This window comes from Sciurus carolinensis, unplaced genomic scaffold (assembly GCF_902686445.1).
Source record: "Sciurus carolinensis unplaced genomic scaffold, mSciCar1.2, whole genome shotgun sequence".
Classification (NCBI taxonomy): Eukaryota; Metazoa; Chordata; class Mammalia; order Rodentia; family Sciuridae; genus Sciurus; species Sciurus carolinensis.
The window spans coordinates 1,801,914-1,817,771 of NW_025920120.1; the positions used below are offsets into that span (position 1 = coordinate 1,801,914).

Consider the following 15,858-nt stretch of genomic DNA (forward strand, 5'->3'; position numbering starts at 1 on the left):
AACTGTTCTACTTCTGCATTTCATTGCAATGCCATCTCACCTACTCTGGCATTAGACCAGCAATTTCACCTAGTGTATTTCCCCCAACAGTTTATAAACATGCAACAAGAAAAATATTAAGAAACCAAGATCAGGAACAAATAGTGAGGTAACTACAGACGGTCAGGGGAGAGAACACAATTAGGTGAAACATACAAAATATGTTATTTTTCCCATTTAAAAAAAAAAAAAAAACTCATGCCCTGCTTTTATAGAAACACTCTCCCAAGAGTTTGCTCTCCAATTTCTCTTCCCCCATGGTTTTCCTTGAATCCACTGCAATTAAGCTTAGACACTAGCACATCCTGCAACTCCTCTACATTGTTTAATCGAATGGTTAGTTTTCAGTGCTCATTTTACTTGACCCAGCAGAACTTGCTATGGATAATGTTTCCCAACTTCTTTTACTTGTGCTTGTCTTTACTCACAAGAAATTTTCTGTTCCTTTTTTTTTTTAACTCACTGGTTGCTCCTTCTCAATTCCTTGCTTTTCAGCATTTAAAACAGGGAACTGTCTATCTCCGATCCTCTTTTTTTCCATATTGCTGGGTGATTTGAATCACATAGGTTTTTTTTTATTAAAATATTTTTTATTTTTACAGACACATTTTGATTCATTGTACACAAATAGGGTACAACTTTTCATTTCTATGGTTTTTAATGCCTGCTATTTAACTACAAATATTTATCTCTAGCCTAGTTTTCTCCCCTTAACTTCAGATTTACATTAGCATTCTATCTGACATCTTCACTTGAATTGGTATTTAAAATTAGTCTAAAACTGAACAACCCACCATGCCCCAGTCACCCAACACAGAAACTGGGAGTTATTCTAAACTCTTTCAACTTCCCTTCTACCTTAATCAAATGGGTTATTAAATTAATGAATCATGAGCATGTTATACAACACTTCTAAATTTTCACTTTTAAATGGGAATAAAAGAGTTAGCCCACGTAAAACATATGAAATAAAAAAATAAGTATGAAGTCTCAATTCCTCTGCACATTACACTAGCACATTTATGATCAGGCCACTACCTCTCCAGGAACTTACTGGTCTGATCCTTGACTTTGTAAATATTAACATACAAATACTTACAGTTCCTTCTTGCTGCAATACCTTTCTTCTTGTGTCATATTTCCCAATCTTCAAGAACTAACTGAAAACCCTTTTCTCTGATATTTTTCATAACTTACAACAGGCAACTTCCTGTGCTATCAGTATTATATCTTTGTTCACACCTCAGACTACTATAAAGCTCCCCTCTGCAGTGAGCTCTTAGATGACCTATTAACAGTGTCTAGAACGAGTGGACATTCAAATAATATTTGCTCAATGAAAAATCCCCCAAATAATCATGTAACTATTTACAAATGATGTCACATAAGTCGTTTTGTTGGATTAAATAGAAAGTGACAATTGAAAGGAAAGGCAAACAGCAGGGGGCAATGGAGGTTCAAGGCAAAGGTAGTAGCTACTTATGTTTTAACAACTCATTACTTAGCTACTTTATTTCTTGATCTATCCTGTTTTTAAAAAAATTTTATATTTTTAATTTCCTGACTATTCTAACCAGAATCTAATAGTGACAACATATAAAATCATAGTTACCTATTTTTTCTTCCAGCTCTTTTACTGAAGAGAGTTGATCATTATTTATAGAAGGTGATTTCTCTATGGACTCCTAGATTTTATAGGGAAAAACAAAAAACCAATAACAGAATTTACTTACTTTCTTATGATTAAAAAAGCAAATTGATTATCTGTTTCTGTTGACAGACTAGGTAATACTAACCTCATGTATATGGCATTTACTATAAGTACTAATAGTACTCAGGGGCAAGAGTAACATGTCAAATATCAAATATATGTGTAAGAAAGAAATGATCAATGATGACTATAGTTTATCAGTTTTTACATCACAATATTTAAAGAAAACCCTAAAAATGTAGCCAAAGGGAAACTGTCCACTTTTTTTGCTCAAAACTGCTCTTTAAGAAAGATACTATGCTTAAGAATAAAACTCAATATCTTACTGGACACACAGCCTAGCCAGACAGGAGCCTTCGCCCACTTCTTGGGCATTGAGATCGGGGGCTGCTATTCCTTCCGCACAGCCTGACAGACACATCCAGAAACCTTCTCGCCTTGAAGGCAGCCACGCTGGGTTCTGCCCCTTCCTGAGCATCATCAGGAGGGTCCAGGACCCAGAGCTGGGGAGAGTGCCAGCCAACCACGCCCAGGCCAGTCCCATGGGGGGCACTGCGCCAACACTGGGGCTGGAGCTGGGAACCCGCCTCTGCCTCGGCCCTGAGGGAAAGTCTCATCACCCCCCACACCGAGGGGTCCTGAAGAACCCTGACCCTCCCCCAGGATGGACAGTGAACTTGCCACCGTGGTGCCTGCAGGGTTCCACCTGTGGAATGTGAGAGGGACCCGGCCCACGAGGGTCTCCCTTCCAGGCTTCTCATGAAATCAGGTTGGTCCCACCCTCTGTGGGCACAGGTCCAACCCACCGCCATTCCTGTTTCCCCACTCGGGCGGGTATTCCCTTCTGTGTACCTAGGGACAGAAAATGCAGAAGATCCTCAGGGAAAGCAAGGCCAGTCATTCTTCAGGAGGTGCCTGCCCAGCTCCACTCAGTGCAAGTTGACAGATCCCACTTCCCTGAATCACTGGACAGATTTGTTACTGAAAGGAAGGGGACAGTGTACTGCAGCACCCCCTGTGAGATGGATGTCCTGCCTGAGCCAGCTCTCTGGTGTGCTAACTGGGAGGCTCCAGCCTCAGGAATGGAGTCCAGATGAGGTGCCCCCTGTACCCTCCACAGGGTTTATGCTCATTGGGAGTGAAGTTAAGCTGAAGAGCCCCTCCTCACTCATAGGCCAGACCCTCTCAGAGATCCTGCAGCATCTGGAGCCTGCATGGGATGCCCTGTGAGTGTTCCTGCACCTGGTAATGGGCACAGGAACACCTGAGTGAGTCACCAGCCATAGATCACTGGGAATGCAGAAGGGGAGAGACTGGAGTTTCCCTAGCACTGGGAGGTGGGCAGGTGACACCGTGTGTTGGGTCCCACAGGTGGCTGTGGGACCACTTGTGGATGGTCCATTCCATGCCAAGACCTTGGGAGGTGGGCAGGTAAGGACAGTGACCCACACCCTACTCTTTCCCTGTGGCTTCAAGCAAGTCATTCTGGTTCTCTGAGTTCAGGTTCCACACATAGAAGGTGGTGATGAAATTAATGTTTCAAGTTCATTATAAAGATTTGAAAAAATGTGAACACCTGGAACATAGTATGGCTGTTCACAGACACAATCAGACACAATCAGATGACAGTGGTCTCTCCCTACACTTACATCGATGGTGCCTGATTGTGCCTCTGGCTGTCCCAGTATCTTCAGTGTCCCAGTGGTGTGAACAGAAGTCAAGAAACAGTGACATAAAACTTGTCCCATCCTACCAATCATTTAGCATTCTTAACCCCCTTACAGTACTGTGCCAGCAAGAGTAGCCCTGTCCAACCCTGGAGACTTAAGTGGCATGGGTTCATAGCTATGCTATATCCACAATTCCTGAACCTGAAGCAAACAGCGGCCCCATTATCACCATGCAGGCCAGGAGCTGCATGCTCCATCACTCCACCCAGGCTTGAGAGGGAGGATCCCATGAGGTCCCATGCAGGGCCTGCATTCCAAGTGTGTGGGTTCATGCAAACTCCTTGTCACATAGGGAGGGCCTGGGCAGGAGTCCTACACCCCATGTGCTGGGCCTATGCACTCTTGGTGCCTTGGTCTCCTGATGTATGAGTCATGCACATTTCTCCAGCTTAGGGTCTGCCTGAAGTTTTTCTGAGGCCTGGCAAGAATGGGGTGTGACTCAGTGTGATGTGGCCCATGGCACCCAGGGGCATCTGATGCAGGAAGATGTGCTCACACTCCTTGAGGGTTTTGTGAAATGATCTCCACTGGCACCAGCTGTGTCTGGGCGCTGTGAAGAGGACTTCAGTTGTTCAGTCCAGGTCACTTCTTAGGTCTCTGTCACCCCCAAAGTTCTTCCTTCCTGGTTCCCTCTCCAAGTCTGGTTTTCCTAGGTGGTTGAACTGCCTTCACACTCAGGAGCATTCTCCTCAGGCTGGGCCTCAGCTGCTCATGTGCCTTGGGTCCCCCCACCAGGCACAACTCAGTTTTCCTCCTCTTCCTCAGTTTGGTCTCCTGAGGGTGTTGTGGCCACGGTCAAGCCTGTTCCACCCTACCTTCTTCCAACTACCCCAATGCTCCTTCCAGCCCATGGGACAGTCAGGGCACAGCTGCCCAGGAGTGCCTGCTTTATTCTGGCTGATGTGAACATGCTGCATCCTGCCTGACATCTGAGTCTGGGCATCTATGTGTTTCACTCTTAGAAAAACCTCAGGGGGCATTTTGAGCAATTTGTTGTACCACAGCAGGGATGGCAATCAAGCCTCAGGGTAGACAGAGGTGTCCCCTGGAGTGCCTAGCAGAGACAGTGGGGGGGGGTGAGGCATGTCTGGTATGTTCACGAGCAGAGGATGAGGAAGGAAGCTGCTGGGGAATCCTGAGGGCCAGACTGTGCTGAGGCCTGCAGATAGGTTGGCAATTCCAGGGGTGGGCTACAGGTCTGTGGGACGGTGGTTGGTGCTGAGGGGGAGCCAAGTTGCAAGTTGGGGAAGGAGGGATATGCCAGCCATGTTCATGATGGGTGCTTCCTGGTGGGCTTGGGTGGGCTGTGGACAGCAAAGAAGTCTTGGAGGGTCTTAGGTCTTACCCTTTGGTGGGGTGCAGTTACATGGTCTGGGCAGCACCTAGCCTGAGACCTCCTTTTAGATAAATTGCTCTAGGGTCTATGGAGAAGAACCAGGGACAGGAAGGGTGGGACAGGGCCTAGGAAGGGGAAAAAAACCTTCATTGTGTTCTGTCCAGCTGCTCTCATGAGCAGACCCTTCTGATCTCCCCCCCCCCTTGCAAAATGACTGTCCAACACCTGGCATCATGTCCTCAGGCCTGACCTCATGTGCCACCCAGGTTGCAGCAGTCAGCCCTGAACTGGCTTCATCCTGGGGGCTCCATGTTCCCTCAGAACACACAGAGATAATCCAGGCCTGTTCAGGTCTCTGACTCTCCCCCTTGTCCTGCCAGGTGGAGAAGTCCCTGCAGTGTATCCAAAATGGGAAGTGCAACACCATGTATACCTCGCAACAGAGTGTGGAGAACAAAGAGGGGAGCATCATCCCCAGCTGGCAGGCCTTCCTCACCACTGTGGGTTTCTGACTGGACTCCCCCAGCTAGTGGTCTCCAGGCGGCTGCCTTCCTAATCTCCGACCTGGATGACCGGCTCCAGAAGTACAGCAACACCCTCCAGTCCCATGGGTGCAGGACTGTCAGACCATGGTGAACAGAGGGGCAGAAGAGGAGGTAACCATGGTCCCTATGTTCTTGGGAAAGCTGGGACTCACAGCTAGGAGGGGAAAGTCATTCTGAGAAATGATAAAAGTCCCTGACCCAGCTCCTGCTGCTGATATGGGCCAGACATGGGCTGTTCACCCAATGGATCCTATCTGTATGAATCAGAGTCCATGCTAAGCAGTCCCAACCCAGCTTGGCCTCTTCTGGGATGACATGAGGTGACACTGGGCAGGCATTAATTCCAACTCTTACTGTCACTGGCAGCCATGGTTCTGACAAAGCTGCAGGCAGCCAGAGTGAAGCAGGCTGCTGGGACTGTGACTACACCTGGAGGGCTGTGGTAGGGTCAGGCTTCCTCAGAGACCACTCTCTCCAAGTCATATGTGGACACATTTCTTTTAGGTCCAAGCCTGAAAAATACCACCAATGCTGAGCATTGGGACTCTCTCCCCTGGAAGGTGGCAGGACTGTGTTTTCAGAGGCCCCACTGGATAACTCCTGCCCCTTGTTTTGGTATGGGTCTGCCCAACCCTGCCCTCCAGACCTACAAATTCATCACAGCCTCAGAGACAAATGAGCAGCCAATCAGCTGGGTAAGTGGATCCCAGATGGCTAAGCCAAGTTGAGACAGAAAATGTGAATTGACCACAGACAGGACCTACAAGTCATGCAGTCTCACTGCTCTTTTCTGTCTGAATGATCAGTAGGGAAAGGCACAGGCTGGCCCTACAAGGGTAGGTCCTAATAGCATCATAGCACAGAGCAACTCTGATGACACTCTCAGAGCCTGTCATCTGTAGTCTAGGGCAGTTCCTGAACTAGCCATTCAGTGCTCTCCTGCACCCTGTCAGCCCACCCCAACTCTTTCATTTGATTGACAAGTGTCATAGCCACCATCTCCAGCCACCATCTCCAGCCCACATGACAGACACAGGGGCTTTGATTAAAGTATGTTTCATGGCTAAAACTAAACAGCCACAAAGGCAGTGCAATGAATGAGTCAAGCCTGCTTAGCAATTTTTTTTTTATTGTAAACAAATGGGATACATGTTGTTTCTCTGTCTGTACATGGCGTAAAGGCATACCATTTGTATAATCATAAATTTACATAGGGTAATGTTGTTTGATTCATTCTGCCATTTTTTCCCTTCCCCCCACCCCTCCCACCCCTCCCCTCCCTCTATACAGTCCTTCCTTCCTCCATTCCTGCCCCCCTCCCTAAACCCAACTCCAACCCCAACACTAACCCTTCCCACACCCCATTATGTGTCATCATCCACTTATTAGCGACATCATTCTTCCTTTGGTTTTTTGAGATTGGCTTATCTCGCTTAGCATGATATTCTCCAGTTTCATCCATTTGCCTGCAAATGCCATAATTTTATCATTCTTTATGGCTGAGTAATATTCCATTGTATATATATACCACATTTTCTTTATCCATTCATCAATTGAAGGACATCTAGGTTGGTTCCACAATCTGGCTATTGTGAACTGAGCAGCTATGAACATTGATGTGGATGTATCTCTGTAATATGCTGATTTTAAGTCCTTTGGGTATAGGCCAAAGAGTGGGATAGCTGGAGCAATTTTTACTTTAGTGCTTACTCTGAGCATGATGCAGATCTAACTCAGGGATTTGGATGATTCCAATTCTTAACATCATGTAGGTCCTTCCCAACTTAGCCTTGAGTGTCTCTGTGCCCACTCACTCTCCTTCTGGCCAGTGATGTCTAGAATTAACCCAGGGTGACAGCATATGTGGGCTTCTGGGTGGGGGAGCAGACTTTGAACAGACAGAACAGTTTTTCTGGTCCATTTGAAGTGTAATCATTTGAGAGAACAGTCAGCACTGTACCAAAGATCCTGACAGCAGCTCACTTTCAGCAGAAACACATCTATGTGCAAATGAAGCTGTCCTGTCTGGAGCAAGTTCTGGGGTTCTCAGCAGGGCTGGAGCCTCCTCTGACCTGGGGCTGTTCCAGGCCAGGATTTGAACATGAAACCTGCCCATGGGCCACTCCCTTCAGTCCCTGCCCGTTTTGTAGGAAGCTGTTCCATCTGCTTGTGAATAGCACCAGGAAGGCACTTCCAGAACACTTCATGTCATGACTCCCAGAATTCCAGAGGCCTAACAGCCTGTGCACCACAGAAAGGGAAAACTAGACCCACACCGAGGGCACTTGGGGGTCATACAAGCCAGTTGTCACATTCTATGATTTCAGGGGAAGCCTGGGGCCACAGGGAGGTCTCCTGAACCCCTAGGGAACCCTCTGGAACCCCTCAGTGCAGCATGCCCTGCCCCAGGGCCCTGACCTGGGCATGCTTATCTTCACTGCTCTTGCTCTTCCTCAGCTGGGGCCTCCTGTGGCAGCATGTGCTCCTTGTGCAAATAGCCTGTGCTTGTCTCTCTCTCTCTCTCTCTCTCTCTCTCTCTCTCTCTCTCTCTCTCTCTCTCTCTCTCTCTTATAATCTGCTGGTTGAAGTTTGTTAAAAATATGGTGGGAATGATGAGTACAATTTTAAGTAGCAGACATCCTCAGGGGAGCCTCTGCATTCCCACCCACCCGGGTTCTCCAGCTGTTGCACTGCTGCCTGGCTCTTGGGGACTCAGCTGAGGCCAGTACTGCTACCCCTGGCTCCCCTCCTCTGCTGCCCCTGCCCTTTCCTGCTCCACCCCTCTATTCCCTTGATTTAACCTTTTAAGTTCAACTAAAGCAGCAGGGGTAGAACGAACTTTGACACTGGGGACACACAGGAAGTAGACATCACAGACAGATGAGAGCCTGGACCACTGGACTCTCGAGTGGGCCAGGTCTTTTCCCTGAGTGCTGGGGCCCCAAGATACTCCTTTCACCATGAACTTCATTTTCTGAAGATGGCTTTAATGAAATGCATGAGTAAATAAGGAGATCACCAGTCCCCTAACCTGGCCTTCCTTTCCTGTGGCCTCTTCTGTGTGTGAATTTTGTGTGTGATGGGGGATGAGAGACTGGAGTAGAGCCAGGTGCCAGGAGACCATGTGACATTTGTCCCCATGTACTTGGGTCCTGCTGCCTTTCAGATCCCCAGAAGACAGCAGGTGCTAAGCAGGAAGGCACCTTAAGAAGAACATAAAACACTGTATACACACTTGGCAAGAGGATCGTGACAATGAGAGGAGACAAGGACAACTCAGGGACTTGAGGTGAAGAGGCTGGGTATGCCAGGTGCTCATGTCTATCTCCCTCACTCAGCTCCACCAGGTGCTGGTGCAGCTCCAGGCTGGAGAGAAAGAGCAGAACTTTGCACCAGTTCCCATTCAGATCTCCATCACTATTCACCTGTGGTAGCTCCCAAGATGCCACAAATTCCTGGCAGCACTGCATAGGACACAGCACTCTTGACTAACTTGCTTCTCCTCCAGGTTCTGTTGGGGAGGCTCTTAGGGGTCTTACTTCAGTGCTTTCTTAGATGATGTTTTATAGTGTAGAGACTCTGCTGCTACCACATGATTCCCAGGCCATCCTCCAGCTTTGTCTCCTTTCCCTGCATTATGACATCACCTACCTCCTCTGTCCACATCACCTTACTAGGAACCTGCTGGTTTCCAGTCATTGTAGAGTCACCCAGGATTAGCAGCTAAAGAAAACTTAGAATCACATTGCCAGAACCGTGGCTACAGTGTTGTCTATCACTGGCTGCTGGGAGCTAGGAGGAAGGAAGACTTGCTGAGACACCCTTCTGGGACCAGGACAGCTAGTGCTGCACTTTCAGGCCCTTGTTCAGTACAGGAGGCTCACTGTGGCTCTTCTCCCTAACATAGCTGGACAGTTCCTGACTCTATGGCAGCTTATTTACAGCAGGTACATCTGCTGATGAAGCCCCCGAGAGTCCCCGGGTCTTCCTCCCCCAATCCCCCCAAGTGCCTGGTGACTTGCCTGGCAGCCTGCACTCCACAACTTTCTCTTGAACACCTGCTGTGTGCAGGGCAGTGTTCCAGTTCCTGAGATGTGGCTGTGAGCAAAAGAACAGCTGCCCTGCCCTCCTGGTGCCATCCCTCTGCAGAAGGGGACAGGCGGACCCAATCAGAACTGTGTCCCAGAGCACCTGCAGTTGAAGGGGCACATTGGCATTTGGTGACTGGCTGGAGGAGGACAGGGTTTAGGGAAGGCCTCAGAGAGACATGGGGTGTTGACAGAAAGACCCAGGCAGGGGGAACAGCCAGGTAGCAGAGCAGGGGCTGGCATGGGGCAGCAGAGAGCAGGCAGTCCATGGTGGAGGAGGCAGGGAGAGGCTGACCTCACTGCCATAGATACCAGCTATCAGGACACTGAGGTCCTGAAGGGGAATTTTTCTTCCTGCCTGTGAACCTGGGCACTCAGTACTGGGCCTCTTTTCTATTTTCTAACCTGTTTTCTAGATGATGCTGTCAGCTCCCCTCAACATGGGGTTGGCTCTGTGTTTTCAGACACATGGTTTCTTTCAAGGATGAAGGGGACCCAGGGCTTCCAGGCCCCTTTATGACACCAGCAGCCTTCACAAGTTGTGCTACTTGCTTTTTTTTCTGTGCATTTAAAACATAGTCTCCTGGGTAGGCATGGTAGGGCACACCTGCAATCCCAGTGTCTTGGAAGACTGAGTCAGGAGGATTGTGAGTTCAAAGCCAGACTCAGCAATAGCAAGGCACCAAGCAACTGAGACCCTGTCTCTAAATAAAATATAGGACTGGGGATGTGGCTCAGTGGTTGAGTGTCCCTGAGTTCAATCCCCAGTACTGGGGAAAAAAAGTCTCCTGAAATAAAAAAGGTAAATCTGGTCCATTTAGATAAACACAGATGTAGTCAGCAGGTATCACAGGCAAGATTGAGAAAAGTCAGGCCCAGGCCTGAAGAGTTCTCTTCACCTGTGTGACAGGTCATAAACTGTGATAGAGGTCTGTGGGCCATGAGAGGTGACCACGCCTTTCCAGTAAAGGAGGAACTTATGGCCATACAGGTCCAGGCAGCCTGAGCCCCCAGCCTTCTGTGCTCCACTCCTTACCTGTAACACTAGATGCCAGCTGTGTCACAGGGCACAGTCCAGAGGAGCACAGAGTTCCCTTGCTGGCTCTGGGACTGAGACTAGGGTTTATTCTTGCGAGTCAGGTTGCCTAGGTTCACCTGGGGTTCTCGAGGTCTGCTTGCTGACTAAGCACTGGGCAGAGAGCAGCACCTCAATGCCAGGCATCCAGAACAGTGCTCTGCTGGTCCTACACAGGGTGTTGGTGGGTGGATACCATTCTATGGGAGTAATGAATTAAGATACTTGGGTAAAAGTAGAGGTTTTAGAAACAGAAATGTTACATTTATATAACTGATTACTCATTTTAAAATGCTGATTGAACTCCCTGAGACCTTCCTGTTGCTTTCATGGATTATTTGTTCTCCAGTTCAGGAAGGACAATATCCCATGGTGACCAGAATACCCAGTGACTCTTCCAGGGAACCTTGGTCCAAAGGCAAAAGTAGTGTCAGACAAGTGTAAGGATCTCTGAGGAAGAACAAAACAGGAAGAGATTTCCCCTCAGAGGGCTGTGCAGTCCTGAACCAGAGAGACTTCAGACAGTGGCCATGTTGTGTATAGAACACTGTCACTTTAAAATTGCCATATCAGAGGACAGGGCATGGGATCCTAGGTGCCCATTCCCCTGGGTTCTCAGTACACATCCTCATGAGGGTTTTAGTTGGAGCTATGTGATCTTCCAAGGAAGGCTGGTCAAGGTATGCAATGCTCAAGTCCTGCAGGCCCTTCATCCTGCCTGTTGGTCCCTGTCTGTGGATAGTCATAGGCCACATGTCTGAGTTTGGCATCTTCCCAGGGACAGGAGAGGACCTTGTTGAATGCCTAAGAGAATGGTCTTTCTCTGTTGCTCAAGATGTCCCTGAAATGGTGGACTCATGTGTTCTTCCTGTCTCCCAAGTACCTGGGACTCCAGGTATGTGCCACCACACCTGCTGTAATGGCTCTTGAAATTGTCTCTCTGCAGTGTCAACAGCTCAGCATTCAGCCTCATGCTCAGGAAGCTCCATAACAGTGGTTGTGCTGCTCTGGGTCTTCTTAGGATTGTGGGAGTTGGGGAGCAGAACCCAGGGCTTTGGCATGAGATTGAACTCCCTGTGGGGTGGCTCAGCCAGGAAGATCACAGCTAACAGACAAGAAGCCCGTGTGAGGACCCTGTCCTTGCCCAGGAGTACCCTCCACCTTCCTGAGCACCAGCTTTAAATATGGGCCCCAATGCTGAGTGAAGTATCCCATGTTGTTTTTCTAGATAGTTTAAGTAGACTGGTTTTTTTTTGTGAAAGAAAAGAAAAGATCAAAATGTTTAGAAGCCTCATTAAGCCCTGACCTCAGTGCTCAAAAGCCTGATTCAGAGCAGGAAGTGACCAGAGCTCTGTGAGAGAAAGCAGAGGGTAGGCAGCAGCTCCACACTCAGCAGCAGGAGCCTTCTCAGAGACAGGGACAGGGAGGCCTCAGTTGCCCTCAGACCCACCCTGCCGGTGTGAAGCAGTACATTGGCACCAGCTCTGTCCTGTCCAGCATATGAACCTCCCTAAGGACACAGCTCTGTGCATCGGTTTCTCCAGGTTTCTATCTCTGGGAGGTTGGGCAGGAGGAAGTCATCCTGAAGACTGGGAAGCAGGCCAACTGGTGCACCATGCACTTCACCCTGCAGTCACTGCTGTCTCTCTTTGGTAAGACCCTTCTGTGAGGTCCTGCCACACTCCTAGCTGCATTTTGGGAAATGGGAGAGAAGTGACGAGACTTTCTCATCTTTTTCATGTTTGTTTTAGGGACTGTTTAAGAGCGAGGAGCACAGCTGCATTCAGTGGCAGAACAGTCCATCCCAGCACTGTGCAAAAAAGAGGCAATAAACAAAAACCTCTTCTCTCATGGAATTCGAACCTGTGGGAGCCAGACAACTGAAATATAGGTAGCAGGCCTGAGGGGCTAACACATGCCATAGGAAAAGCAGGGTCAGGGGAGAGGGTGCCATGGAGCCCACAGAACATGGTGAGAGGACAGGCCTGTCCCTCCATGGGGCAAGGAAGGCCCACAGGCCTGGCAGGAGCAGGTGCCCAGACATGGAAGGTACACCTGACTGGAGTGTGCTCTCTAGGTCTGCAGAGCCAGTGCTGGCTGCTATGTGGGCATGCAGTGCAGGCGCTAGAACCCACAGCCTCTGCTGGAGAACGTGCCTCACAGCAGGGAAAGGGCCAGGGATGCCCTGTTGTTGCTGGTCAGGAAAGCGGGAGGAGGAATTGGTGACTGTAGCTTGGACCCACTCTGTACTGCGGCAGGTGACAAGAGTGGAGTGCAGGGAGAAGGCAGTGTGGAGATGTCATGATGCATGGAAACACCTAGATGCATGCAGGTTAGAGGGAGGAGGACTGCATCCCATGGGCACCTCGTGTTCAAAGCTCAAATGGACAAGAGGGAGCAGTGACAGTAGCGGGTGCCCCACCCCAGGACTGAGGGTGAATGCTGGGCCTGAAAGTGCAGGCCTCCTGGTGGTCCTGCAAGTGCAGGGGAGAGGTAGCTGAGGAGCAGTGGGGGGGGGTGACTCCCGGGGTCTGCTGGGACCACCAGGACCTGCTGCAGTAAATGGAAGGTGTGGGAATAAGCTCAGAGGACCCTGCTGACCTTCAGTCGCAGGTCAGAGCAGGATGGGAGATGTGGGTCCTTCTGCTGGTGACAAGGAGATGTGTGGAGACAGTCTCAAGGGTGTGACTGTGGCTTCCCTAGGGTAATTTTGTCCCTACCTAAGACTTACTTCTTTTTCCAACTGTGCTTTTGCTTTTCAGGATTGTAACATGAATTTCACTTGTACATAAGTAGTATTTGCATAATTTCCTGTTAGCTTTCTAAGGATGTTTGTAATTTTGAAAGAAAAATGGAAACCATGTAACATTTTAACTGTCCATGGAGCACCTGTACCTTGTGCTCAGCCTGAGCTCCATCCCCTCCTCCATGAGCTTAGTCTCCAGGTCCAGGTGTGGCTCAAAGGGTTGTGGCTCAGAAGGCTGAGGCACCAGGAGGACAGGACTACAAAAGGCCCAACCATGCTTATGCCAGGTGATCTACCCTGTCAAGGAGCCAGCTGCCCATCCAGGTCTGCCCCATGGGCAGCAAGGATGAGGAGGAATAGAGCTTCTCCATCTTCAGCACCTAGCCCTGGCACTCTACCCAGAGGGCAGGGAGGTGTGCTTCTCCTCTTATCCCAAGCAGCCCTTTGGGACACAGCTGTAGGGTTGAAGGTCTTGGTGAGCTCCAAGGAGAGAATTAGCACTCTCAATTCTCCAGTGAAGATGACTCTGATCCCCAGACCCAACTCACTCTTCCAAAAGGTCAGGAAGCTGACAAGCTCAGACATGGGCCAGCTGCACCAGTCCAGAAAGAATCCAGATAGCACAATAAAGTCCCAGGAGGATGGCTGCCCCAAGTTGGATGCGCAGGAGCTGGCCCAGAAATACTGGAAGAGATGCAAAGTCACCTCATTGCAGCAGAGTGCCTCCAGAGAAGTGCACCCAAGGATCTCGGGCAAGACCCAAGAAGATGTGCTGGTATCCCCAAGCACCCTGGTCTCCAGAGCCTCAGAAACTCACACCTTCAGCATCAGAAGAGCCAGTCATTGACTCTCACCACAGCCTGTCTAGGAGCTCGTCCCTGCCTAAGGTGAGCTCTGGGTACAGCAGCCCCACTTCTCAAAGTGAGCAGTGGCCACCCTTCACTCTGCAACTCCCAGGTCTCCCTGTCCATCAAGCTGCTCTTTAAATGGAAGTGCTCCAGCTCTCCCTACAGCACCCACATTTCTTATCTGTTCCAGAAAAATCTAAAAATTGACACAGTGGACTACAAATAATCTGGTTTTACACTTAGACCCCCAGATCCTCTTCTCCATCCCACCTATCCAGGCAGTTGACCCTCTCTCACCCTGCCTGGATTATAGAGTATTACTATTCTCCATTTGCAGGTTGCCAGGCTCAGAAGAAGAAGAGGTTCATAGAAGGACAAATCTTTATGTTGAAAAGTAGCATTCCTGTTTCTCTCCATTTGCTTAGCCCTATAGTTTTGGGTTTATAATCCTGCATTATCAGAATTGAATTTCATCCAATCTTGAGATATTTATTAAATGGGTAGCAATTGTGCATTTGAACTTCAAAGAATAATAATACTCTATATAATTATCCCCAATATACTTATATTAAATAAAATGTTTTGAAATTCTAAAGTAACTTTACATCCTAGAAGCAGAACTCAGAATCTACCCTTTAGTTAGGTAAGACCTGTCTGTCAGGGTTTTGCCAAAAGAGTACAGAAGTTTTTGAAGTACAGATATTTTCTTTTTGAACCAAAAATGCAAAAATAAAATAAAATTTGTATGTAATCAAGAAAAATTGATGATTCTTATCTATCATTTCAAGTCAGTCATTCATTCATTCCACAAATAGAAGGCATCATAATACAAGAACTTAAATTATAATACAGAGCTAAAGTAACAAAAATGGCATTAGCACAAAAACAGGCATGTAGACCAAGAGAACAGAAGAGAAGACATACACAACCCAACACACATACAGTTATCTCATAGTACACAAAGGTTCCATAAATGTATACTGGAGAAAAATAGCCTCTTCAGTAAATGGTGCTTGGAAAACTGAAATCCATATGTAACAAAATAAAATTAGACCTGTATATCTCACCCTGCAAAAAATCAACTGAAAGAAGATCATGGATGTGGGCCTACTAGAAAAAAAAAATAGGTCCAACTCTCCATTATGTCAGGTTAGGAACCAAAATCCTCCACAAGACTCCTAAAGCACAAGAAGTGAAATAAAAAATCAGTAAACTGGATTCCATCAAACTGATGCTGTGATGTTTTGCAGCACCAGAAAAAATAAAAAGTATGAAGTGAGAGTCTACAGATTGGGAGAAAAAGTTTTCCACCTTCATCTCAGATAGAGCATTAATATCCAGGATATATAAATTCTAAAAAAATTAACACAGAAAAACAAACAACCCAATCAATAAATGGACAAAGAAACTGAACAGAAACTTCACAGAACAAGAAATAAGATCACTCAACAAAGATATGAAAAAAATGTTCATCATCACTAGACATTAGAGAAATACATATTAAAACCTCACTGAGATTCCATCTCACTCTTGTCAGAATGGCAATTATCAAGAGTACTAGTATCATTAAATGTTGGTGAGGATGTAGGGAATAAGGTACACTCATACATTGTTGGTAGGACTGAAAGTTGGTGCAACCACACTGGAAAGCAGTATGGAGATTCCTTAGAAAACCTGGAATGGAATAACCCAGTTATCCCACACTTCAGCATATACCCGAGGACTTAATATCAGCATACT

At 47.8% G+C, this 15,858-nt stretch overlaps 1 pseudogene; it reads left to right on the forward strand.

Moving 5' to 3' along the window:
• The first annotated feature begins 2,776 nt into the window (after positions 1–2,776).
• On the forward strand, positions 2,777–14,161 carry LOC124973737 (tetratricopeptide repeat protein 28-like; annotated as a pseudogene).
• The last annotated feature ends 1,697 nt before the right edge of the window (positions 14,162–15,858 follow it).